Source organism: Phyllobates terribilis, unplaced genomic scaffold (assembly GCF_046119375.1).
Source record: "Phyllobates terribilis strain yellow unplaced genomic scaffold, ASM4611937v1 Scaffold_2__4_contigs__length_985480577, whole genome shotgun sequence".
NCBI classification, from domain to species: domain Eukaryota; kingdom Metazoa; phylum Chordata; class Amphibia; order Anura; family Dendrobatidae; genus Phyllobates; species Phyllobates terribilis.
In genome coordinates this window covers 147930876-147958477 of record NW_027362762.1, presented here as the reverse complement: position 1 = coordinate 147958477, position 27602 = coordinate 147930876, and positions in this window count along the sequence as shown.

Below are 27602 nucleotides of genomic sequence, written 5' to 3'. Positions count from 1 at the left end.
AGCTCCTCACAGACCAGTGCGCTCTTCCTTCCACAGCTCCTCACAGACCTGTGCGATCTTCCTTCCACAGCTCCTCACAGACCAGTGCGCTCTTCCTCCCACAGCTCCTCACAGACCGGTGCGCTCTTCCTTCCACAGCTCCTCACAGACCGGTGCGCTCTTCCTCCCACAGCTCCTCACAGACCGGTGCACTCTTCCTTCCACAGCTCCTCACAGACCTGTGCGCTCTTCCTTCCACAGCTCCTCACAGACCTGTGCGCTCTTCCTTCCACAGCTCCTCACAGACCTGTGCGCTCTTCCTTCCACAGCTCCTCACAGACCTGTGCGCTCTTCCTCCCACAGCTCCTCACAGACCTGTGCGCTCTTCCTCCCACAGCTCCTCACAGACCAGTGCGCTCTTCCTCCCACAGCTCCTTACAGACTGGAGCGCTCTTCCTTCCACAGCTCCTCACAGACCGGTGCGCACTACCTTCCACAGCTCCTCACAGACCGGTGCGCTCTTTCTTCCACAGCTCCTCACAGACCTGTGCGCTCTTCCTTCCACAGCTCCTCACAGACCTGTGAGCTCTTCCTTCCACAGCTCCTCACAGACCTGTGCGCTCTTCCTTCCACAGCTCCTCACAGACCAGTGCGCTCTTCCTCCCACAGCTCCTCACAGACCGGTGCGCTTTTCCTTCCACAGCTCCTCACAGACCGGTGCGCTCTTCCTCCCACAGCTCCTCACAGACCGGTGCGCTCTTTCTTCCACAGCTCCTCACAGACCTGTGCGCTCTTCCTTCCATAGCTCCTCACAGACCTGTGAGCTCTTCCTTCCACAGCTCCTCACAGACCTGTGAGCTCTTCCTTCCACAGCTCCTCACAGACCTGTGCGCTCTTCCTTCCACAGCTCCTCACAGACCTGTGCGCTCTTCCTTCCACAGCTCCTCACAGACCAGTGCGCTCTTCCTCCCACAGCTCCTCACAGACCGGTGCGCTCTTCCTTCCACAGCTCCTCACAGACCGGTGCGCTCTTCCTCCCACAGCTCCTCACAGACCGGTGCGCTCTTCCTTCCACAGCTCCTCACAGACCTGTGCGCTCTTCCTTCCACAGCTCCTCACAGACCTGTGCGCTCTTCCTTCCACAGCTCCTCACAGACCTGTGCGCTCTTCCTTCCACTGCTCCTCACAGACCTGTGCGCTCTTCCTCCCACAGCTCCTCACAGACCGGTGCGCTTTTCCTTCCACAGCTCCTCACAGACCTGTGCGCTCTTCCTTCCACAGCTCCTCACAGACCTGTGCGCTCTTCCTTCCACAGCTCCTCACAGACCAGTGAGCTCTTCCTTCCACAGCTCCTCACAGACCGGTGCGCTCTTCCTTCCACAACTCCTCACAGACCGGTGCGCTCTTCCTTCCACAGCTCCTCACAGACCTGTGTGCTCTTCCTTCCACAGCTCCTCACAGACCTGTGTGCTCTTCCTTCCACAGCTCCTCACAGACCTGTGCGCTCTTCCTTCCACAGCTCCTCACAGACCAGTGAGCTCTTCCTTCCACAGCTCCTCGTGAGCTCTTCCTTCCACAGCTCCTCACAGACCTGTGCGCTCTTCCTTCCACAACTCCTCACAGACCGGTGCGCTTTTCCTTCCACAGCTCCTCACAGACCAGTGCGCTCCTCCTTCCACAGCTCCTCACAGACCTGTGCGCTCTTCCTTCCACAGCTCTTCACAGACCTGTGCGCTCTTCCTTCCACAGCTCCTCACAGACCAGTGAGGTCTTCCTTCCACAGCTCCTCACAGACCGGTGCGCTCTTCCTTCCACAACTCCTCACAGACCGGTGCGCTCTTCCTTCCACAGCTCCTCACAGACCTGTGTGCTCTTCCTTCCACAGCTCCTCACAGACCTGTGTGCTCTTCCTTCCACAGCTCCTCACAGACCTGTGCGCTCTTCCTTCCACAGCTCCTCACAGACCAGTGAGCTCTTCCTTCCACAGCTCCTCACAGACCTGTGCGCTCTTCCTTCCACAGCTCCTCACAGACCTGTGCGCTCTTCCTTCCACAACTCCTCACAGACCGGTGCGCTTTTCCTTCCACAGCTCCTCACAGACCTGTGCGCTCTTCCTTCCACAGCTCCTCACAGACCTGTGCGCTCTTCCTTCCACAGCTCCTCACAGACCTGTGCGCTCCTCCTTCCACAGCTCCTCACAGACCTGTGCGCTCTTCCTTCCACAGCTCCTCACAGACCAGTGAGCTCTTCCTTCCACAGCTCCTCACAGACCTCTGCGCTCTTCCTTCCACAGCTCCTCACAGACCTGTGCGCTCTTCCTTCCACAGCTCCTCACAGACCTGTGCGCTCTTCCTTCCACAGCTCCTCACAGACCTGTGCGCTCTTCCTCCCACAGCTCCTCACAGACCGGTGCGCTCTTCCTTCCACAGCTCCTCACAGACCTGTGCGCTCTTCCTTCCACAGCTCCTCACAGACCAGTGCGCTCCTCCTTCCACAGCTCCTCACAGACCTGTGCGCTCTTCCTTCCACAGCTCCTCACAGACCTGTGCGCTCTTCCTTCCACAGCTCGTCACAGACCGGTGCGCTCTTCCTTCCACAGCTCCTCACAGACCTGTGCGCTCTTCCTTCCACAGCTCCTCACAGACCAGTGCGCTCCTCCTTCCACAGCTCCTCACAGACCTGTGCGCTCTTCCTTCCACAGCTCCTCACAGACCAGTGCGCTCCTCCTCCCACAGCTCCTCACAGACCTGTGCGCTCTTCCTTCCACAGCTCCTCACAGACCAGTGCGCTCTTCCTCCCACAGCTCCTCACAGACCGGTGCGCTCTTCCTTCCACAGCTCCTCACAGACCGGTGCGCTCTTCCTCCCACAGCTCCTCACAGACCGGTGCGCTCTTCCTTCCACAGCTCCTCACAGACCTGTGCGCTCTTCCTTCCACAGCTCCTCACAGACCTGTGCGCTCTTCCTTCCACAGCTCCTCACAGACCTGTGCGCTCTTCCTTCCACTGCTCCTCACAGACCTGTGCGCTCTTCCTCCCACAGCTCCTCACAGACCGGTGCGCTTTTCCTTCCACAGCTCCTCACAGACCTGTGCGCTCTTCCTTCCACAGCTCCTCACAGACCTGTGCGCTCTTCCTTCCACAGCTCCTCACAGACCAGTGAGCTCTTCCTTCCACAGCTCCTCACAGACCGGTGCGCTCTTCCTTCCACAACTCCTCACAGACCGGTGCGCTCTTCCTTCCACAGCTCCTCACAGACCTGTGTGCTCTTCCTTCCACAGCTCCTCACAGACCTGTGTGCTCTTCCTTCCACAGCTCCTCACAGACCTGTGCGCTCTTCCTTCCACAGCTCCTCACAGACCAGTGAGCTCTTCCTTCCACAGCTCCTCGTGAGCTCTTCCTTCCACAGCTCCTCACAGACCTGTGCGCTCTTCCTTCCACAACTCCTCACAGACCGGTGCGCTTTTCCTTCCACAGCTCCTCACAGACCAGTGCGCTCCTCCTTCCACAGCTCCTCACAGACCTGTGCGCTCTTCCTTCCACAGCTCCTCACAGACCTGTGCGCTCTTCCTTCCACAGCTCCTCACAGACCAGTGAGCTCTTCCTTCCACAGCTCCTCACAGACCGGTGCGCTCTTCCTTCCACAACTCCTCACAGACCGGTGCGCTCTTCCTTCCACAGATCCTCACAGACCTGTGTGCTCTTCCTTCCACAGCTCCTCACAGACCTGTGTGCTCTTCCTTCCACAGCTCCTCACAGACCTGTGCGCTCTTCCTTCCACAGCTCCTCACAGACCAGTGAGCTCTTCCTTCCACAGCTCCTCACAGACCTGTGCGCTCTTCCTTCCACAGCTCCTCACAGACCTGTGCGCTCTTCCTTCCACAACTCCTCACAGACCGGTGCGCTTTTCCTTCCACAGCTCCTCACAGACCTGTGCGCTCTTCCTTCCACAGCTCCTCACAGACCTGTGCGCTCTTCCTTCCACAGCTCCTCACAGATCTGTGCGCTCCTCCTTCCACAGCTCCTCACAGACCTGTGCGCTCTTCCTTCCACAGCTCCTCACAGACCAGTGAGCTCTTCCTTCCACAGCTCCTCACAGACCTGTGCGCTCTTCCTTCCACAGCTCCTCACAGACCTGTGCGCTCTTCCTTCCACAGCTCCTCACAGACCTGTGCGCTCTTCCTTCCACAGCTCCTCACAGACCTGTGCGCTCTTCCTCCCACAGCTCCTCACAGACCGGTGCGCTCTTCCTTCCACAGCTCCTCACAGACCTGTGCGCTCTTCCTTCCACAGCTCCTCATAGACCAGTGCGCTCCTCCTTCCACAGCTCCTCACAGACCTGTGCGCTCCTCCTTCCACAGCTCCTCACAGACCTGTGCGCTCTTCCTTCCACAGCTCCTCACAGACCGGTGCGCTCTTCCTTGCACAGCTCCTCACAGACCTGTGCGCTCTTCCTTCCACAGCTCCTCACAGACCAGTGCGCTCCTCCTTCCACAGCTCCTCACAGACCTGTGCGCTCTTCCTTCCACAGCTCCTCACAGACCAGTGCGCTCCTCCTTCCACAGCTCCTCACAGACCTGTGCGCTCTTCCTTCCACAGCTCCTCACAGACCAGTGAGCTCTTCCTTCCACAGCTCCTCACAGACTTGTGCGCTCTTCCTTCCACAGCTCCTCACAGACCAGTGCGCTCTTCCTTCCACAGCTCCTCACAGACCTGTGCGATCTTCCTTCCACAGCTCCTCACAGACCGGTGCGCTCTTCCTTCCACAGCTCCTCACAGACCGGTGCGCTCTTCCTCCCACAGCTCCTCACAGACCGGTGCACTCTTCCTTCCACAGCTCCTCACAGACCTGTGCGCTCTTCCTTCCACAGCTCCTCACAGACCTGTGCGCTCTTCCTTCCACAGCTCCTCACAGACCTGTGCGCTCTTCCTTCCACAGCTCCTCACAGACCTGTGCGCTCTTCCTCCCACAGCTCCTCACAGACCTGTGCGCTCTTCCTCCCACAGCTCCTCACAGACCGGTGCGCTCTTCCTCCCACAGCTCCTCACAGACCGGTGCGCTCTTCCTTCCACAGCTCCTCACAGACCGGTGCGCACTTCCTTCCACAGCTCCTCACAGACCGGTGCGCTCTTTCTTCCACAGCTCCTCACAGACCTGTGCGCTCTTCCTTCCACAGCTCCTCACAGACCTGTGCGCTCTTCCTTCCACAGCTCCTCACAGACCGGTGCGCTCTTCCTCCCACAGCTCCTCACAGACCGGTGCGCTCTTCCTTCCACAGCTCCTCACAGACCGGTGCGCTCTTCCTCCCACAGCTCCTCACAGACCGGTGCGCTCTTCCTTCCACAGCTCCTCACAGACCGGTGCGCTCTTCCTCCCACAGCTCCTCACAGACTGGTGCGCTCTTTCTTCCACAGCTCCTCACAGACCTGTGCGCTCTTCCTTCCATAGCTCCTCACAGACCTGTGAGCTCTTCCTTCCACAGCTCCTCACAGACCTGTGAGCTCTTCCTTCCACAGCTCCTCACAGACCTGTGCGCTCTTCCTTCCACAGCTCCTCACAGACCAGTGCGCTCTTCCTCCCACAGCTCCTCACAGACCGGTGCGCTCTTCCTTCCACAGCTCCTCACAGACCGGTGCGCTCTTCCTCCCACAGCTCCTCACAGACCGGTGCGCTCTTCCTTCCACAGCTCCTCACAGACCTGTGCGCTCTTCCTTCCACAGCTCCTCACAGACCTGTGCGCTCTTCCTTCCACAGCTCCTCACAGACCTGTGCGCTCTTCCTTCCACAGCTCCTCACAGACCTGTGCGCTCTTCCTCCCACAGCTCCTCACAGACCGGTGCGCTTTTCCTTCCACAGCTCCTCACAGACCTGTGCGCTCTTCCTTCCACAGCTCCTCACAGACCTGTGCGCTCTTCCTTCCACAGCTCCTCACAGACCAGTGAGCTCTTCCTTCCACAGCTCCTCACAGACCGGTGCGCTCTTCCTTCCACAACTCCTCACAGACCGGTGCGCTCTTCCTTCCACAGCTCCTCACAGACCTGTGTGCTCTTCCTTCCACAGCTCCTCACAGACCTGTGCGCTCTTCCTTCCACAGCTCCTCACAGACCTGTGCGCTCTTCCTTCCACAGCTCCTCACAGACCAGTGAGCTCTTCCTTCCACAGCTCCTCACAGACCTGTGCGCTCTTCCTTCCACAGCTCCTCACAGACCAGTGCGCTCCTCCTTCCACAGCTCCTCACAGACCTGTGCGCTCTTCCTTCCACAGCTCCTCACAGACCTGTGCGCTCTTCCTTCCACAGCTCCTCACAGACCAGTGAGCTCTTCCTTCCACAGCTCCTCACAGACCTGTGCGCTCTTCCTTCCACAACTCCTCACAGACCGGTGCGCTTTTCCTTCCACAGCTCCTCACAGACCAGTGCGCTCCTCCTTCCACAGCTCCTCACAGACCTGTGCGCTCTTCCTTCCACAGCTCCTCACAGACCTGTGCGCTCTTCCTTCCACAGCTCCTCACAGACCAGTGAGCTCTTCCTTCCACAGCTCCTCACAGACCGGTGCGCTCTTCCTTCCACAACTCCTCACAGACCGGTGCGCTCTTCCTTCCACAGCTCCTCACAGACCTGTGTGCTCTTCCTTCCACAGCTCCTCACAGACCTGTGTGCTCTTCCTTCCACAGCTCCTCACAGACCTGTGCGCTCTTCCTTCCACAGCTCCTCACAGACCAGTGAGCTCTTCCTTCCACAGCTCCTCACAGACCTGTGCGCTCTTCCTTCCACAGCTCCTCACAGACCAGTGCGCTCTTCCTTCCACAGCTCCTCACAGACCGGTGCGCTCTTCCTTCCACAACTCCTCACAGACCGGTGCGCTCTTCCTTCCACAGCTCCTCACAGACCTGTGTGCTCTTCCTTCCACAGCTCCTCACAGACCTGTGTGCTCTTCCTTCCACAGCTCCTCACAGACCTGTGCGCTCTTCCTTCCACAGCTCCTCACAGACCAGTGAGCTCTTCCTTCCACAGCTCCTCACAGACCTGTGCGCTCTTCCTTCCACAGCTCCTCACAGACCAGTGAGCTCTTCCTTCCACAGCTCCTCACAGACCTGTGCGCTCTTCCTTCCACAACTCCTCACAGACCGGTGCGCTTTTCCTTCCACAGCTCCTCACAGACCTGTGCGCTCTTCCTTCCACAGCTCCTCACAGACCAGTGAGCTCTTCCTTCCACAACTCCTCACAGACCTGTGCGCTCTTCCTTCCATGCTCCTCACAGACCGATGCGCTCTTCCTTCCATGCTCCTCACAGACCGGTGCGCTCTTCCTTCCACAGCTCCTCACAGACCGGTGCGCTCTTCCTTTCACAGCCCCTCACACACCTGTGAGCTCTTCCTTCCACAGCTCCTGACAGACCAGTGAGCTCTTCCTTCCATGCTCCTCACAGACCAGTGCACTCTTCCTACCACAGCTCCTCACAGACCTGTGCTCTCTTCCTTTCACAGCTCCTCACACACCGGTGCGCTCTTCCTTCCACAGCTCCTCACAGACCTGTGTGCTCTTCCTTCCACAGCTCCTCACAGACCTGTGTGCTCTTCCTTCCACAGCTCCTCACAGACCTGTGCGCTCTTCCTTCCACAGCTCCTCACAGACCAGTGAGCTCTTCCTTCCACAGCTCCTCACAGACCTGTGCGCTCTTCCTTCCACAGCTCCTCACAGACCAGTGCGCTCTTCCTTCCACAGCTCCTCACAGACCGGTGCGCTCTTCCTTCCACAACTCCTCACAGACCGGTGCGCTCTTCCTTCCACAGCTCCTCACAGACCTGTGTGCTCTTCCTTCCACAGCTCCTCACAGACCTGTGTGCTCTTCCTTCCACAGCTCCTCACAGACCTGTGCGCTCTTCCTTCCACAGCTCCTCACAGACCAGTGAGCTCTTCCTTCCACAGCTCCTCACAGACCTGTGCGCTCTTCCTTCCACAGCTCCTCACAGACCAGTGAGCTCTTCCTTCCACAGCTCCTCACAGACCTGTGCGCTCTTCCTTCCACAACTCCTCACAGACCGGTGCGCTTTTCCTTCCACAGCTCCTCACAGACCTGTGCGCTCTTCCTTCCACAGCTCCTCACAGACCAGTGAGCTCTTCCTTCCACAACTCCTCACAGACCTGTGCGCTCTTCCTTCCATGCTCCTCACAGACCGATGCGCTCTTCCTTCCATGCTCCTCACAGACCGGTGCGCTCTTCCTTCCACAGCTCCTCACAGACCAGTGAGCTCTTCCTTCCACAGCTCCTCACAGACCTGTGCGCTCTTCCTTCCACAACTCCTCACAGACCGGTGCGCTTTTCCTTCCACAGCTCCTCACAGACCTGTGCGCTCTTCCTTCCACAGCTCCTCACAGACCAGTGAGCTCTTCCTTCCACAACTCCTCACAGACCTGTGCGCTCTTCCTTCCATGCTCCTCACAGACCGATGCGCTCTTCCTTCCATGCTCCTCACAGACCGGTGCGCTCTTCCTTCCACAGCTCCTCACAGACCGGTGCGCTCTTCCTTTCACAGCCCCTCACAGACCTGTGCGCTCTTCCTTCCATGCTCCTCACAGACCAGTGCACTCTTCCTACCACAGCTCCTCACAGACCTGTGCTCTCTTCCTTTCACAGCTCCTCACACACCGGTGCGCTCTTCCTTCCACAGCTCCTCACAGACCTGTGCGTTCTTCCTTCCACAGCTCCTCACACACCAGTGCGCTCTTCCTTCCACAGCTCCTCACAGACTTGTGCGCTCCTCCTTCCACAGCTCCTCACAGACCAGTGCGCTCCTCCTTCCACAGCTGACTGTTTGTTGCCAGAGAGGTTGTTGTTCCTTCCGATCAGCTGGGTGATTACTCACTGTGTCCAGTGTTTGGATTCACGTCCCAGTTGCTCTTCTCAAACCTGGAGAGGGGTGCTGCTGGCTTTGGCTGCGCTGCAACCAACCAATCAGGGTTAATTTTGTTTGTGTGACCTCACCAGCACAGATCAACAAGGAGCTGTGCTGTGAATGGTGAGGAGCATGCACCAGTGCTGTAGTCTGGCAAGTCTGGTAATCAGGACAGAGGAGCAGAGGGAGAGATGGCTTCCTGCTGTTCCAGTCACTGGAGTGTGTGTGAGTAAAACTTCTGTTCAAACTACTGCTTCTCCAACCCCGGCTCTGTCATTAAGTGCTCTCAGACAGTTAGGTAGGGGGCTTATAGGCAAATTGGTGTAACACAGTGGGTAAAGGGGGCCCTCAGACAATTAGGGGTGACAGTGGGAGAGGGGGCCCTCATGCAGTTTGAGGTGACATAGTGGGGGAGGGGCTTTAAGAGAATTAGGGATGACAGTGGAGTTAGCCCTCAGATAATTAGGGGTGACAGTGAAGGAGGGGCCTTCAGGCAAGTAGGTGTAACACAGTGGGTGAGTGATCCTGCAGACAATTAGGAGTGACATTAGGGTAGGGGGCCCTCATGCAGTTTGGGGTGATAGTGGGGGAGGGGCCTTCAGACAATTAGGGGTGATATGAGTAGATCAGTAACTTAGTGCCACAGCGCACAGCGATAGTCAAGTGAGAGTTTTGCAGTGCCGTAATTGCACTGACCTAAGCAATCATGTTTCCATATTTTTCTCACGCAATAAATACCATAAAAACAGCCCAAAAAAAAACTATGGCAGATTTGCATTTTTTTCACAATTTCACTCCATTTGCGTGTTTTTTCCCCATTTTTTAGTACATTCAATAGTAAAATGAATGATGCCATTTAAAACTACAACTTGTTTGGCAAAAAATAGCCCTCATACGTCTGTGTGGGCAAAAAAATTAACAATCTGTCCTGTGTGGTGTAGTGTATAGAGGATCTGTCAGCTCTCCTGTGTGGTGTAGTATATAGGGGATCTGTCAGCTCTCCTGTGTGGTGTAGTATATAGAGGATCTATCAGCTGTCCTGTGTGGTGTAGTATATAGAGGATCTGTCGGCTCTCCTGTGTGGTGTAGTATATAGAGGATCTGCCAGTTCTCCTGTGTGGTGTAGTATATAGAGAATCTGTCAGCTCTCCTGTGTGGTGTAGTATATAGCGGATCTGCCAGCTCTCCTGTGTGGTGTAGTATATAGAGGATCTGTCAGCTCTCCTGTGTGGTGTAGTATATAGAGGATCTGTCAGCTCTCCTGTGTGTTGTAGTATATAGAGGATCTGTCAGCTCTCCTGTGTGGTGTAGTATATAGAGGATCTGTCAGTTCTCCTGTGTGGTGTAGTATATAGAGGATCTGTCAGCTCTCCTGTGTGGTGTAGTATATAGAGGATCTGTCAGCTCTCCTGTGGGGTGTAGTATATAGAGGATCTGTCAGCTCTCCTGTGTGGTGTAGTATATAGAGGATCTGTCAGTTCTCCTGTGTGGTGTAGTATATAGAGGATCTGTCAGCTCTCCTGTGTGGTGTAGTATATAGAGGATCTGTCAGCTCTCCTGTGTGGTGTAGTATATAGCGGATCTGCCAGTTCTCCTGTGTGGTGTAGTATATAGCGGATCTGTCAGCTCTCCTGTGTGGTGTAGTATATAGAGGATCTGTCAGCTCTCCTGTGTGGTGTAGTATATAGAGGATCTGTCAGCTCTCCTGTGTGGTGTAGTATATAGCGGATCTGCCAGTTCTCCTTTGTGGTGTAGTATATAGAGGATCTGTCAGCTCTCTCCTGTGTGGTGTAGTATATAGAGGATCTGTCAGCTCTCCTGTGTGGTGTAGTATATAGCGGATCTGTCAGCTCTCCTGTGTGGTGTAGTATATAGAGGATCTGTCAGCTCTCCTGTGTGGTGTAGTATATAGCGGATCTGCCAGTTCTCCTGTGTGGTGTAGTATATAGCGGATCTGTCAGCTCTCCTGTGTGGTGTAGTATATAGAGGATCTGTCAGCTCTCCTGTGTGGTGTAGTATATAGAGGATCTGTCAGCTCTCCTGTGTGGTGTAGTATATAGCGGATCTGCCAGTTCTCCTGTGTGGTGTAGTATATAGAGGATCTGTCACCTCTCCTGTGTGGTGTAGTATATAGAGGATCTGTCAGCTCTCCTGTGTGGTGTAGTATATAGCGGATCTGCCAGTTCTCCTGTGTGGTGTAGTATATAGAGGATCTGCCAGCTCTCCTGTGTGGTTTAGTATATAGGGGATCTGTAAGCTCCTCTGTGTGTAGTTAAATAGACCGACTGGAAGTGACGTGAAAAAGAGGAATGCAACTAACACGGGACGTGGGGCAGGGGAGATACAGAAAAGGAGAGAAGTGTGGCAAAAGGCTGGGAATGAGGCAAGTAAAGACACATTTTTCTTTATCAGAACAACAGGTCATGGATCTGTCCATTATCCCTGATCATAGGATCATTACTTCTTTAGGCTTACGCCTTAAAAATAGTTCCAGACCCCCATGCAATTTACACGGAGTTGAGGCCTATACTGACACAGTCTAACAAGGCATAGACAAGGTCATTATGTCCTACAGACTGGGACATTTTCCTCACAGACCCAATATGACCAGTGAAAAAACTAATGCATTTAACGCACTTAAAAAAGACAAATCCCTCATAATAAAACCATGTGATAAGGGAGGATCTATAGTGATAATGGACAAATCCTACTGCATATCTGAGATTCCACTGCAGTTGTCTAACTGTGATAACTATAGACCAATTTCGTATAATCCTGTTGCTTTTATCACAAATAAGATCAACAAGTGATTGACAAAAATACCTACAACTTTCTACATAAATCTGAACCTATGACCCTTGTTCTTTTCACCTTGCTTAAAATTCTGAAATTTCTACATTTTCCCCCAGGCCTCCTATTGTAGCCTCTATTTGATTTTTTCTCTATTAGCCATTTATCTTGAAAAGATACTGAACCCTTTGGTTAAGAGTACCAAATCGTTCTGGACATCTCCCACCTGACTATTATGAGATCTTTAAATTTTCACACCCCTCCAGCCTGTTTTTACCTTACTGACAAGGACAAATTTTACAATTCTGACCAGTGTAAGGCTGAGTTCACACGATGCGTATTTCATGCGTTTCCGCGGCGTTTTTGCAGTTGCGTAAACGCCGCGGAAACGCATGAAAAACGCATGGTAGAAGGGAAGCAATGTTCCCCAATGGAAATCCGCATGTGCTGTGCCCATGATGCGGATTTTTCCGCAGCGTTAACGCTGCGGTCAAAAATCCGCAGCATGTCAATTAATTTTGCGGAAACGCGGCGATTTTGCCGCCATTGACTTGCATTAGAACGCGCCAATTCCGCAAGACTGCATCTGTACTTGCGTAATTGGTGTGTTCTAATGTGCGGATGGTACCCGGGTGTAGAGGAGAGGAGAGTCTCATCCACACCCAGGTACCATTAAAAAAGCTGTAAAAGAAGAATAAAATAAAAAATAAATGTATTCTTACCATCTGTCGGCCCGCGCAGCGCTCCCGCTTGGTTCCCGGCACTTGCAGTGAGTTGTAGGACCTGCGGTGACGTCAGAGTCATGTGACGGGTCACGTGACGCTGACGTCGGCAGGTCTTTCAATTCAAAGTTGCCGGCGAGGGAGAACAGATTGAGCAGGACAGCGCGGGCCATCGGAGGTAAGTATATACACTCTCTCGGTTCACACTGTATAAATCCATGCTGTTTGCATGGATTTATATAGTGTGACCTAGTTATCAAGCACTTTCCAGGTGATGCTAACATCGCCTGGAAAGCGCTTGTCAATCTGCATGCGGAAACGCATGTGAATCTGCATGTGGATCCGCATGTATTCTGCAGGAAAAACGCATGCACAATCTGCATGCGTTTTTTCTGCCAGGGAGATGCAGAAATGATGCAGAAATTTTCTGCTTCATTTCTGCATCGTGTGCACATACCCTAACTTCATGTGGTAATAACTTTGGAACACTTCAACGGATCCCAGTGAATCTGAGATTGTTTTTGTGACATATTGTACTTCATGATAGTGGTGAAATTTATTCGATATGACTTGTGTTTATTTGTGAAAATATCGGAAATTTGGTGAAAATTCTGAAAATGTTGTAATTTTCAAACTTTTAATTTTTATACCCTTAAACCAGAGAGTTATGTCATACAAAATAGTGAATAAACAACATTTCCCATATGTCTACTGCACATCTGCATCATTTTTGAAACATAATTTTTTTTTGTTAGAAGGGTTAAAAGTTGATCAGCTATTTCTCATTTTTCCAACAAAATTTACAAAACCATTTTTTTAGGGACCACATCACATTTGAAGTGACTTTGGGGGGCCTATATGACAGAAAATACCCAAAAGTGACACCATTCAAAACACTGCACCCCTCAGAGTCCTCAGAACCACATTCAAGAAGTTTATTAACCCTTCAGGTGCCTCACAGGAATTAAAGTAATGTGGAAGGAAAAAAATTAACATTTTACTTTTTTCCACAAAAATGTTACTTTAGCCCCATTTTTTTTATTTTCACAAGGATACCAGGAGAAAATTGACCCCAAGATGTGTTTTGCAATTTCTCCTGAGTATGACAATCTACCATATGTGAGGGAAAACTACTGTCATGGCAGGGCTCGGAAGGGAAGAAGCTCCGTTTGACTTTTTGAACTCAAAATGTCTGGAATCGAGAGCGGACACCATGTCGCGTTTGAAGAGCCCCGATGTGCCTAAACAGTGGAAACCCCCCACAAGTGACCCTATTTTGTAAACTAGACTCCTTAAAGAATTTATCTAGATGTGTTGAGCACCTTGAACCCTCAGATCCTTCACAGAAATTTATAACGTAGAGCCCTGAAAATAAAAAAAATCATATTTTTCCCACAAAAATGTTGTTTTAATCCCAAATTTTTTAATTTTCACAAAGATAGCAGGAGAAAATGGACCCCAAAATTTGTTGTTAAATTTTTCCTGAGTACGTCAATGCCCCATATGTGGGGGAAAACAACTGTATGGGCGCACGGCAGAGCTCAGAAGGGGAGGAGTGACGTTTTGGATCGCTGACTTTGATGGAATGGTCTGCAGGCGTCATATTGTGTTTGGAAAGCCCCTGATGTGGCTAAATTGTGGAAACCAAGAAAAAATGCAAATGATCCAGCGAAAAAGGCATATAGAGAAAAATAAAACTTGGCTTTTGTTAGCCATATTAAATATTGATCCACATGGTGTTACAGGCATAGTGCAACTATACAAAGATAAAAACCTACGCGTTTCGACATGGCCTTACTTCCATAGTGACAAGGAGGCAAATATATAGTGAATAGTTTTGAGGTACCTCACCTGGGAAATTTTGCCCTGATACGATACAGGCACCTTCAGTTCCAGAAGTACTGGGGCGCGCTCCTTCCTGACTTGAAAATATTAGGGCCTTCCTCACTACTTCCTGGAACTGAATGAATGTATCGGTCTGACCTGCACATCGTGATAGCACAAAAGAGTTATACCATAGCCCCAACTGTCCCGGGTTTAGCGGGACTGTCCCATCATGTCAGAGCTTTCTTTTGTCCCGGCTTCTGATACTCGCCTCTCTCTGACGTCTTCATCACTCGGTAGCTCTTCCTCTTCGGGGCGGAGCCGCTTCTCTCTGCATAAATCAAATTATATATTCACTGCTTCTTCTCCTGTGATTGGGTCTCAAATGATGTCTCCATGTTCCCAAGTTGAAGCTCTACCATTGAGCCACAATTTATGATACACATAGGAGAAATTGGTAATCTTGACCTCTATTGCAGGCGGTCAACCCAGAAGCAGATTATACATGTCCATAGAGATACATTAATTTATTTATAGGGCCATTAATTCCACAGCTCTTTACAGACATTATTGGCATTGTCCCCATTGAGGCTCACAATCTAGATTCCCTATTAATATGTTTTTTGTAGTGTGGGAGGAAACCAGAATACCCAGAGAAAAACCCCCACAAACACGGGGAGAACATACAAACTCTTGCAAATGTTGTCCTTGGTGCACCACAAGCTCGGGTGATGGAATGAGGAGAATTATGTGTACTTGCTCTGTACTGCAGGCTCTGATTCCACAGACAGATTATACTAATACATTGTACACAGCAGTGTATTTCTATGTGTTTGTATTCTAGAGGGAGAATAAGAGATTTTTTTCATCCTATAAAATTACTAAAAAATAATGAAAAACACTTGATAATGAAAAAAATAATGTCATTTTTAATGCTTTTTTTTTTTTAAATAATAAATATCACAAATCAGCAAATGGCATGGATATATTTGGTGTCCCTGTAATCGTAACGACCTGCACAACACAGCAAACAGATTATTTACGTGAATCGGGAAATGGCATAAAAATGGCGTGGTTGTTTTTTTTTCTCTATTAAACAAATAAAATATGTAATAAAACTGTAATATTGAGGCCATGTTCACACGTAGCGTAAATGCTGTGTTCGTTCTGCTGCTTTTTTTCTGAAGGTGTCCTCACTACACAATGCAATAACAATTTCCTCTGATTAATGCATGTTTCCTTTTTTTTTTCTTCTATGTGTTTTACCCCATACTTGATGTGATTTTGGGGTAGAAATGAAGCAGCATTTTTTTAAAAAAAAATTTTAATAGTACAGAAAAGCTTTGACTCTGCGTTTAGAAATGCAGCAGCGTTTTTTTTTCACTCGTTTTTTAGCAGTGTCTTTATACGCACCAGGGAGGGGATTTAATGAAATCACATTTGCTTAAAAATTTAGACCTTGTTCACGTGTAGCGTAAATGTTGCATATTTTCTGCTGTTTTTTTGCACAGAAATTCTGCTGTTTAACTGCCCAAGCAAAATGAATGTGATTTCATGAGAACTGCAGCCACTGTGGTCTAAAGATGTTGCTGAACTGTGCGGTTTTAATTATTTTTTTTTATCTCTTGTTTTATATGTGAAGCCTAAAAAAACACATGTAAAAAACAGTAGTTACTTTTTATGTGCAGAATCAAAGCTTTTCTATACTATAAAAAAAAAACACATTAAAAACACGGCTTCACATCTGCACCAAAAAGGCATCAAATAAGTGGGAGAAGATTGTTATTCAGTAGTTTGGTGCGGAACCTGCAGAAAACAAAAAACACAGTATTTATGCAATGTGTGAACACGGCCTTACAGACACAAAAAAGCCAGATGCCGTATAATGAAGCTACATAAAGATAAGAAAGTTCTGGCTGCTCCGACTGTGAATAAAGGAATAAAAAATAAATCCATAGGTCCCAACTAGAGATGAGCAGGACGCACAGATGACGTTGTGCTACCCGGACTAATCAAAAGCAGCGCTGGGGATGCCGGAAAGTAAGGTACCACTGACCTGGATGTGAATGCAAAAATTAACAAAGACAGGAGTTTTATGGCAAAAAAGTAACAAAACACTTTATTAAACACATAGGACAAATGACATAATAAAAAGGACAAGCTGGGCAACTTTTGAATACAAAATTGGTATAATCTCCAATATGAATAATAATAGGGCTAAGGTGCAATAGTGCTGATCTCAAATGAGATAATGCATATGCATAGCACAGAATATTTATCAAGAGGTGAAGTGGCTTAAAAACCATAAAAAGTGGTCATGTGGCATGCATAAACCAAGAACTGAAGAAAAGCTACAATTCATTGTTGTAAGTATAATATTGCACTCTTACCCATAGAAAAAATAAAAGTGCCCAGCAGAAGAAATCCCCAACGCGCGTTTTGCATGGTGTGTTTACAGCTTCCTCGGGGGGAATGTTTATAGGACCTTCTGACGCGCCCCTGGGCCTTCTGTGCCGTGCGGCATCGCGTACACGGGGGCTTACCCGGAGCCGGATCAGATGGGGGTAGTAGTCTTGTGGCGGTGACCCGGTCCGTGCCCAGGGAGTCAGACTAAGTGGCGGTAAAATAGCAGTGGATGTTGGATGACTACGCCACCCGTTGAATGCAGCTTTGGAGCTGCCGCTGCAGGGCAGACCGCTGAGGCCGGTGGAAGGATGGTGCAGCGGGGATGGTATAACCCCCAACGGGAGGGGTATGGCCTCAGGGCAGCCGACGTGGATGATGGGGGTAGCAGGAACCACTCAGAGACGATGCGTGTAGTTCAGGGTCTTTACTGGTGACAAAGATAGACCCTCCCGGAGTACTTGCTAGCGATCGGGGCCTGGTCAGTCCTTGAGCAGATGGGATCTCCCCTGGCCAGGCGGAGTTGTAGGCCTTCCCAGCTAACTGTACTCTTCTGGCTACCTTGCTAGAGGCGGGTAAAAGTAGCCCACGTCCCTGAGTGTACCGTGTGGTGCTCACCCGTATGGTCGGTGACTCGGGGCCTTCTAATGGCTTCCGCTCCACGATGGCGGTGCTGGTCCCACGCGTGTGACCGTGCCTTCGGGTTTCTGGGCCAGAGGACCTGCAATCCCCTGCCGGTTGGTTTCTGCTGCTGGGTAAGGATTAGTCCCCACAGCCTCGGACTCCGGGTCCGGTGATAACTTCTCAGTCAGGGCGAGCTCTGCAGCTGCCAGCCCCTGACTCCTTGTAGCACTGCTCCCACAGAGCTCCTGTTGTTTCTTCCTATGCTGCTTCTCTTCGCTACTCTTGTTCTCTCCTAACCCTGCCTCAGCCCCAGGTTTATATAGGGGAAGTTCTTCCCCTCCCAGGACTGGGCAGGAGGTGTGGCATGCATAAGATCCCTGACCAAGAGACCTCCCACCTGCTCTCAGACATAATATTGCTATTATTGTGGAGACCAGACCCCTGGGGTGCCACATTCCCCCCTAGTGAAATTTAGTACTCCGGGACTAAACATATTTTACAAAAACATAACAGGGTGTAACAACAACAATAAAATACAATAAGGAAACACATAAAGATGGTCACGGTGTGTCCGCAACCGGGTGCAGTCTTTGAAGAAAACAAAGGTGTCCATTTCACCAAAACAGGGAGACGTAACCAGGTAGGGGTCTGTCCTGCCCCGAGTCCTTAACAGTCTTTTAGTCCGTCCTGGGTTACGCTCCAACTATACACAAAAGATTCCCGGTAAATCCACCAAAGACTCCTGTAAATAACTAGAAACACAAAATTATACACAAGCAACAATAACAGATAAACATTAATAAAATAACTTAAACACTTAGATCCTCCACCGTACGGGCAACTGGCCTCTAGTGACCCTAGTGGACCTACGAAGCTGGTTGACTGGTCCTGAGCTACAGGGTATAGGAGCTGTCAAGGGTAAACTGGGCAGCCGTCTACGGACCCTTTGGCTCACTAGGGGTATGGCAGGCTCACTATAAGCAGAGGGTTGATCCTCCTGATCTGCTTGTGTGGAGTCTTCTGCCTCCTGGACCGGCTGTTCTTCCAGCTCTACCGGTTGCTCTGTAAGTACTTGGGATGCTGGTTGGAGGAACGTGAGGACGGGTACCACAACTGCACCATTGACTTGAGTCCAGGACCGAGGGAAGTCTCCGAGCACAGTACTAACCATATCTTTCCCTTCCTCTACGGGTCGAGGGTCTTCTTGTTCCTCTTCAGGGTTCCGTAGCTGTTCGGGACACTTCTTCAGGTGATCCCGGGATACAATGGTTGTGGTTTCCCCTCCGTCTTTGCTGATGGTACAGACCTTCGGGTTGTCGTGGCTCGAGGGCAGTACGGTGTACGGGTCCTTCTCCCACTGGTCGTCCAACTTATGGAGCCGTCTTTTCCTCTTCAAGACCTGCTCTCCGGGCACCAGGGGAACAGCGGGAGCATACTGGTTGTAAGTTTTCTCTTGTCTTTCCCTAGCTTGACAGAGACTACGCTCCACGCTCTCCTGTACTTTCTGGTACTGCTGCTGCCTCTCTGTGTCCCAGTCTGCTTCTGGTGAAGTGTCCTCGGGTGTCAGGACTCCCATCTCCAGGTCAACAGGTAGCTTACCAGGTCTTGCCCTCATCAGGTAAGCCGGGGTACAGTTAGTGGAACCTACCGGGATGTGGTTGTATAGGTCCACTAGGTCGGGCAGCCTCTCGGGCCACAGACTGCGTTCTTCCAGGGGCAATGTTTTTAGAAGATCTATCACCACCTGGTTCATTTTCTCACAAAGTCCATTAGTTTGCGGATGATAGGGTGTCGTCCTTATCTTCCGGCAGCCATACAGAGTGCAGAATTCTTGGAAGACCTCCGCTTCAAAGGCAGGTCCCTGATCCGTCAACACTTGGTCCGGGTACCCGTGTGGACGGCAGAAATGCTGCTGGAAGGCTCTAGCTGCTGTTCGAGCTGTTAAGTCCTTGACGGGGACGACAACCAAGAACCGGGAGTAGTGATCCACGATGGTTAGTGCGTAGACGTAGCCACTTCTGCTTGGGGTCAGTTTTACATGATCCAAGGCTACCAGTTCCAACAGCTGCCGGGTGACGATGGACTGCAGGGGAGTCTTCTGGCTGGCACGGTCCTTCCTTCTTAAGTTGCACGGGCCACAGTTTCTGCACCACCTCTCGATGGTTCCTCTCATGCCCACCCAATGGGACCGCCCGCGCAGCAGGAACTCCAGCTTCTTCCATCCGAAGTGCCCAGCTCCGTCGTGGTATGCCTCCATCACCATAGCTGCGTCTCTTCTTGGCACCACTACTTGCCAGATTAGTTCATGCGTCCGGGAGTTAACCATCCTGTGGCACAACTTCCCCTTGTAAAGGAACAGTCGACTCTTCTCAGCCCACAGTTGCTTGGCTTCCTCCGGAGCGTCTGGGTCAAGGCGTGCATCTGGCCGAGTCAGCATCTCCTTTACCAGTCGGACGGCAGGGTCACTGTCTTGCGTCTCCGCCCAGTTGTAATGAGGTAAAGGGTTGAACGTAGCGGATTTACTCCTTACACGGTGGGAATACTGGATAGTCCCATGACGGTGGAATGCGGGGAGTTCAACTTCTTCCAGACCCTCTGAGTCTTCCCCTACGTCCGGTAGATTTGGCATCCTGGACAGGGCGTCCGCGTTGGTATTGGAGCGTCCTGCCCGGTATTTGATTGTGAACTCATAGTTGGACAAGCGGGCCATCCATCTCTGCTCTAGGGCACCGAGTCTTGCTGTGTCCAGGTGTGTCAACGGGTTGTTATCCGTGTACACGGTGAACCGGGAAGAAGCGAGGTAGTGCTTAAAGCGTTCGGTGACTGCCCACACCACTGCCAGGAACTCTAGCTTAAATGAGCTGTAATTTTCAGGGTTTCTTTCGGTGGGTCGCAGTTTTCGGCTGGCGTAAGCAATTACCCGTTCTTTCCCCTGCTGAATCTGGGACAGTACGGCTCCTAGCCCGATGTTACTGGCGTCGGTGTAGAGGATAAAGGGCTGGCTATAATCAGGGTATGCCAGGATTTCATCCCCCGTGAGGGCCATCTTCAGCTGGCGGAAGGACTCTTCTTCCAGCTTCTCCCATCTGAAGGGTGGCTTCTGGTTCTTGGCCTTCCTGGACTGGCCTATCAGGAGGTCCTGCATAGGAGCTGCCTTTCTGGTGAAACCGGGAATAAACCTTCGGTAGTAGCCTACCAACCCGAGGAACTGCCTCACTTCCTTTACGCTGGAGGGGCTTGGCCATTCCTTAATTGCGGTGATCTTATCAGGGTCGGGAGCCACTCCGTCAGCACTCACCACGTGTCCCAGGTACTGCACCTTTGGCTTCAGGAGGTGACACTTAGAGGGTTTCACCTTCAGGCCATAACTTGCCAGGGCTTCGAACACTTCCGCCAGGTGTTTCAGGTGGTCCTCATAAGTCTTGGAATATACGATGACATCGTCCAGGTACAGCAGGACCGTCTCGAAGTTTCTGTGTCCCAGACAGCACTCCATTAATCGTTGGAAGGTTCCTGGTGCATTGCAGAGTCCGAACGGCATACAAGTAAACTCGCTAAGTCCCATCGGGGTAGTGAATGCGGTCTTCTCCCGGTCCGCCTCTGCTACAGGAACCTGCCAGTACCCGCTAGTGAGATCCAAGGTAGAGAAGAAGTTAGCAGATTTTAAAGCAGCCAAAGACTCCTCTATCCTTGGTAAGGGGTACGCATCCTTGTGTGTGATTCGGTTGATTTTCCGGTAATCTACACACATTCTCATGGTGTTGTCTTTCTTTTTGACTAAGACTAGTGGGGCTGACCAGGGGCTACAGCTATCCTTGATTACCCCAGCCTCCTTCATGTCTCTAAGCATCCCCTTGGCGTGTTGGTAGTGTGCAGGGGGTACGGGTCGATACCTCTCTTTTATGGGAGGATGGTCTCCCGTGGGGATGTGGTGTTCCACCCCCTTGACTCGCCCGAAGTCTAACGGGTGTTTACTAAACACTCTCTCATACTCTTGAACCACCCGATAGACTCCCTGTTTCTGATGGGAGGGAGTGGAGTCAGTACCCAAATGTAGTTGCTGACACCAATCCTCCATTATTTTCTTAGAGCCGTTACCTTCCTCCGGGTGAGATGGAGGCAAGGGTTCCACAGACTGTATAGAATTTTGGTTGATGGTGTATAATTTGGCTAGCGTGGCATACCGGGGTAGGTACACTTCCCTCTTCCCGATATTTATTATGCGAACGGGCACCCTCCCATGGTGTACATCAACCACCCCCCGGGCTGTCAAAATGGTGGGCCTACTGTCCGAATAGGCTGGTTCTACCATTGCTTGGTAATCTCTACCTCTCAGACCAATAGCTGCCCGCCACCAAATCATCATTTCACTTTTTGGGGGCATGGCAATAGGGAAAGGGTCACACATTCTTACGCTACCAATCTCACCGCCGGAGAGTTCCACCTGTTGCCGTCGCATCAGTGCCCGGATCTCTTTCTGGAGCACTCGCTGCTGGCCGGAGCTGGCGTTCTTGGCAACCTGCTGTAAAATGAAAATCACCTCTGCAAGACAATTTTCAATCACATTAGTTCCTAGAGTTATCTTTGGGTGACTCTCACGCTTGTCAATGTCTACAATGATCAGTCCCTGTGCTGCCAGTTCGACTCTACCGATTTTAATGGTCATCTCTTTAAATCCGATCTGCGGCACGGGTTGACCATTGCTGGCGATGATACTCAAGTCGTCGTCAGGGTAGCGGGTTATATCCGAGTCATTCCAGTACTGCTTGAAGAGCACGTACGGGATGGTGGTGACCTGTGACCCGGTGTCAAGTAGGGCACTCATAGGAATGCCATCCAGTACCACAGGCAAGACTGGACGTCCTCCCACATATTTGTCACGCCAGTTCGATGGGCCTGGTGATCTTTTTCCTGGGGGTTGGCCCTCTACCCCAGGTTGTGCCAGTTTAAAGGACAGTACCTTGCCATATGTCCAGGTTGATTGCAGCGGCGGCAGATGGGTTGTCCGTCCTCGTTGTATCGGTCGCTGGGTCTTCCTCTGGCCGGTGGGGTCCTCCTTGGTCGGCGCCACGGGATGTCCTCCGGTCCGGATGCCAGCTGGATCTTCCCTGGAGTGGAAACCTGTAAAGACTGCACAGTTCGGGTTAGCGCAGCAACGCTTTTAGCTAGCTCTTGGACCTGATGGTGCAGGTCTGGAGCCGGGTCATTGTTCAAAGCCTGCGCATCAGCCCCCACAGGCCCTGCCGACAAGGGCGCCGCCTCCTGGTGGTAAGTGATAGCTGGGCGCCTGTGGGTCACAACGCCACCCGGTGCCGGTTCTCGGAGCACCCGGATAGCTCTGTCCTTGAACTGTGCAAAGTCCAGATGAGGATCCTGTAAGGCTATGGCCCGCAACTGGGTTCGGTGGACATTGCAATATAGTCCCTCTATAAATTGTTCGGTTAACAGCCTGTCCTCGTTTCCCACGCTGTCGGGGTCGGTCTGCTTAATGGCTCTCAGGGCCTCTTGTAGGTTTAGTGCATAGTCCCTTATACTCTCATGTGCTCGCTGCTTGCACCCATAGAATTTAAGCTTAATCTCGGCTGAGGTGCGGGTATCAAAGGTGTCCCTCAGCCGGGTTAGTATCCCTGCGACAGTCCTCCTCCCAGGTGGCCAGGACTTTACCTCCCTTTGGGCTGCCCCGGTTAGTTGGGCCACCAGGATGCTCACTTTTTGCTCTTCTGTGAGGGGGTACACCTGGAAGAGGCTATCCAGCTTTTCTCTAAAGTCATTCAGGGTATGTGACTCCCCTGAGTATTGGGGTAGCCAGGCTGCTCCCGGGATATAGGGCATGGTGAAAGGCATGACTGCAGCAGCGCTGACGCTGGCGGGGCTTGAGGCAGTGAAGCTCTCCTCCGTATCCGACATCTTCCTCCCCCCTAGTGGACCGTGGCCTACCTTGCGATGATCCTCTTCCGTAGGCCGCGGCTCCGCAGTGGATCGTCAGGGTTGAGGACCTTCCGTCGCGCTCCTGTGACGTCAGCGTCTGCTGGGCTCCTTCCAGGACCTTACGCGACGTCTGGACGTGAGGCGGGGCTTCAGTTCTCGCGCGCTTTTGGAGTCCACGCCCCTCTTCTTCCCGTGCGGCGTCTTCAAGATGGCGTCCAACGGCGGGAAAACTCCACGGAAGGCGGGAAGAAGGCTGAAAATGGCGCCGGATGGCGGGAATCTTCACCACTGGTAAGTTTGAACAGTCTTTTTCAGGCACGCAGTACCCGGTGGTTGCGGGCACGAGATCCTGCCGACTACGCCAAAAGTTGACGCGCCCCTGGGCCTTCTGTGCCGTGCGGCATCGCGTACACGGGGGCTTGCCCGGAGCCGGATCAGATGGGGGTAGTAGTCTTGTGGCGGTGACCCGGTCCGTGCCCAGGGAGTCAGACTAAGTGGCGGTAAAATAGCAGTGGATGTTGGATGACTACGCCACCCGTTGAATGCAGCTTTGGAGCTGCCGCTGCAGGGCAGACCGCTGAGGCCGGTGGAAGGATGGTGCAGCGGGGATGGTATAACCCCCAACGGGAGGGGTATGGCCTCAGGGCAGCCGACGTGGATGATGGGGGTAGCAGGAACCACTCAGAGACGATGCGTGTAGTTCAGTGTCTTTACTGGTGACAAAGATAGACCCTCCCGGAGTACTTGCTAGCGATCGGGGCCTGGTCAGTCCTTGAGCAGATGGGATCTCCCCTGGCCAGGCGGAGTTGTAGGCCTTCCCAGCTAACTGTACTCTTCTGGCTACCTTGCTAGAGGCGGGTAAAAGTAGCCCACGTCCCTGAGTGTACCGTGTGGTGCTCACCCGTATGGCCGGTGACTCGGGGCCTTCTAATGGCTTCCGCTCCACGATGGCGGTGCTGGTCCCACGCGTGTGACCGTGCCTTCGGGTTTCTGGGCCAGAGGACCTGCAATCCCCTGCCAGTCGGTTTCTGCTGCTGGGTAAGGATTAGTCCCCACAGCCTCGGACTCCGGGTCCGGTGATAACTTCTCAGTCAGGGCGAGCTCTGCAGCTGCCAGCCCCTGACTCCTTGTAGCACTGCTCCCACAGAGCTCCTGTTGTTTCTTCCTATGCTGCTTCTCTTCTCTACTCTTGTTCTCTCCTAACCCTGCCTCAGCCCCAGGTTTATATAGGGGAAGTTCTTCCCCTCCCAGGACTGGGCAGGAGGTGTGGCATGCATAAGATCCCTGACCAAGAGACCTCCCACCTGCTCTCAGACATAATATTGCTATTATTGTGGAGACCAGACCCCTGGGGTGCCACACCTTCCATGCCCACTTAAGTACCTTTTAGGACCTGCGGTCACATGGCCGCAATGCATCAATGATATCCCGGTCTATCGGCGCATGCGCACTGCGCCATTCGCGTCAGCCACACCCCAGATACCACCATGAATTACCTCAATACCTCGAACATAAATGTTTTGGGATTACTTCCATGGTATTGGCTGAAATGACTTGGTATCGTCTTTAACAGGGTAATGTCGGCCGCTGTCTTCGCCGCAGCGATGTCTCTCACATGCTCTCTGGTCCTCACCCGCAATTCCCTGGACGTTAATACTATATTTTTCCACATCTACTGGTTGCATGGTATATCACATTTGAAGTCCCACATGAAATAAATTCATTAATTTTGTATTGGCGACTTCCAGAGGTGTTCGAGAACTCAGTGCTGCGAGAGACATTGGTGCAAGCGAGACAGCGGCCGCACAGAAAACATCCCTTTGTTGGTCGCCTTGACTCAAATGGATTTATTTTTGGTGAAATATAATGGCTTGTAACTAGAATATCTTTAATATTTCTGCATTGTTTTGGCGTCATAAGGGGGGATGCAGAAATATGTGGAGCCAGTGATGGTTCAGTCAGTAGAATGGACCAATGACGCTGGAGAATAGTTCTCATAAGCGACCAGTCTTGGTTATAAGTGGAAATGAACCTAGGTGGTCCAAATTCTTCCCTTGCTCTCATAATAGATCCTAACAAAGCGCTGCGAGGAGTAGACCTCGCTCTCCTATAACTAGTGTTGAGCATTCCGATACTGAAATATCGGGTATCGGCCGATATTCGCGGTATCGGAATTCCGATACTTAATTCCGATACTTTTAGAATATCGAATACCGGAATCGGAAGTTCCCATAATGCCTGCGCTCTGCAGTGTCTCTGAAGGATGACAAGCTGGATGGCAGCGCTCAGCTGCGATCCAGCCTGTCATCAGAATGACATCCCAGCGTGGGAGAATTCTCCTGATTGTTTAAAAGCCGGCGGGCGGTAAGAAGCCGCCGGCTTTTAAACAATCACACAGCCCCATACTGCTTCCCCGCAGCCTCCCATCCCGATCCTCTGCTCCCCTCGCCACCTCCCATCCCGATCGTAAGTTAGGACCGGGCGGGGAGCGCAGCACCAAGTAGCGGGGAGCGAAGGACCCGGGCGGGGAAGCCGGCAGTGAAAAGACTTCACCGCCGGCTTTCCCGTTCTGTGCTGCGCTTTCCCGCTGGTTATTTCAAATGAACAGCTGAGGTATCAGCTGATGCTGATCAGCTGTTCATTTGAAGTAGCCGCTGTGCCCTCAGAGGGTTCATGTGAGTTCATGCTTGACTGCATGAACTCACATGAACTTTCCCACAGCCGCACAGGTCAGCCTCATCTCCCAGACCGGTCATGATTGGTGTGTGTGGGTGTCTGTGCGATGTGTGCGTGGTGTGTGTGCGGTGTCTGCGGGTGTGCGCGGTGTCTGTGCGATGTTTGCAGGTGTGTGCAGGTGTGCGCGGTGTCTGTGCGATGTCTGCGGGTGTGTGCGTGCAGGCAGACATAGGCCGATGTGACACTACTACTCCCATCGGCCTATGTCTGTCCCCCGTCCACTCGTGCCAGCAGGATCAGCTTGATGGGAGCAGTACTTCCCATCAGCCTGTTCCTGCTATTTAAACTGCCCCATATGTTATTTTTGCCCCTATACATGTTTTATTTTTTTAGGTCCCCATATTTTTTGGGGGTTTTTGGTCCCCAATTAATTTTAAATACATTTCATTGGTGGCCAGTGGTTACCTAAAATAAATTAGTTCATACATTACCTGTCCCCGCCGATCGCCACCTAAAATAAAGTAAAAAATAAAAAAAATACACCTATACTCACCTAGACACCTAATTCCCCGAAGCCATCGATCTCCTGTAATAAAATATAAAATAATAAACCACAACCTTATCCTTACCCCTCCGTAGTAGTCCACGAGTGTCCCACAAAGATCTCCAGTTTAGAGCAGCCACATAGAATGTGACCGCTCTGAACCGCTGCCGCCGCTAGAATGACGGGGCCGTAAAGCAGCCCCGTCATTGCATAAGCGGGTTCGCCGGAGTTCAGGCAGCGCTGCTCCGTTCAGCTGCCTTACGGCCCCGCTGTACCGTGAGAAATTCCCACGGTACAGCAGTGCCGTAAAGGAGGTCACCGGAGCAGCGCTGCCTGAATGCACTCCGGTGACCTCAGTCAGGGGCTCATGCTGCCGGGAGCGGACGTGTTCACGGCAGCATGAGCTTACAGCAGCAATGACAGCTGTCACATCTCCAGATGTGACAGCTGTGCATGGGAGATCAGCGCAGGAACGTGGACAGGTAACTATTTTTTTTTTAGTAAACTAAGAATTAAATAAAATGTTGTGTTTTATTTCAAATAAATTATTTTTTTTCTGGGTGTAGTGTGTGTTTTTTATTTTTAACACTTTGTAGGTTAGTAATGGGGGTGTCTTATAGACGCCCATCGTTACTAACCTGGGCTTCATGGCAGCTGGCGCTGACATGAACCCCACCACTATTACCCCCTGCCACCGCACCAGGGCAGCGTGGAAGAGCGAGGCTAAGTGCCAGAATTGGCGCATCCTATGGGGCGGCTGACGGCTGGTGTTACTAGCCTGGGAGGGGGCCAATATTCATGGCACCCTTCCTGGGTTATTAATATCAGCCCCCAGCTGTCTGCCTAGCCTTTGCTGGCTATTAAAATAGGGGGGACCCCACGTCATTTTTTGGGGGGGTCTCCCATTTTAATAGCTAGTAAAGGCTAGGTATTCAGCTGGGGGCTGATATTAGTAGCCTGGGAAGCTCCGTGGGTATTACTCCCTTCCCAGGCTTCAAATATCTGCCCCAGCCGTCTGCTTAACCTCCGCTAGAGACTAAAACTATGGGGGATCCCACGCCAATTTTATTTTTAATAAATACTTTATTTTAACACTTTAATAAAGATGCAGTCCCTAAATTATTTATTTTTTAATTAATTTTTCCCCAAATTTTGACGTGGGCTTTGCCATATTTTTGTATGCCAGCCAGGTACAGCATCCAGGAATGGGCTGCCCCC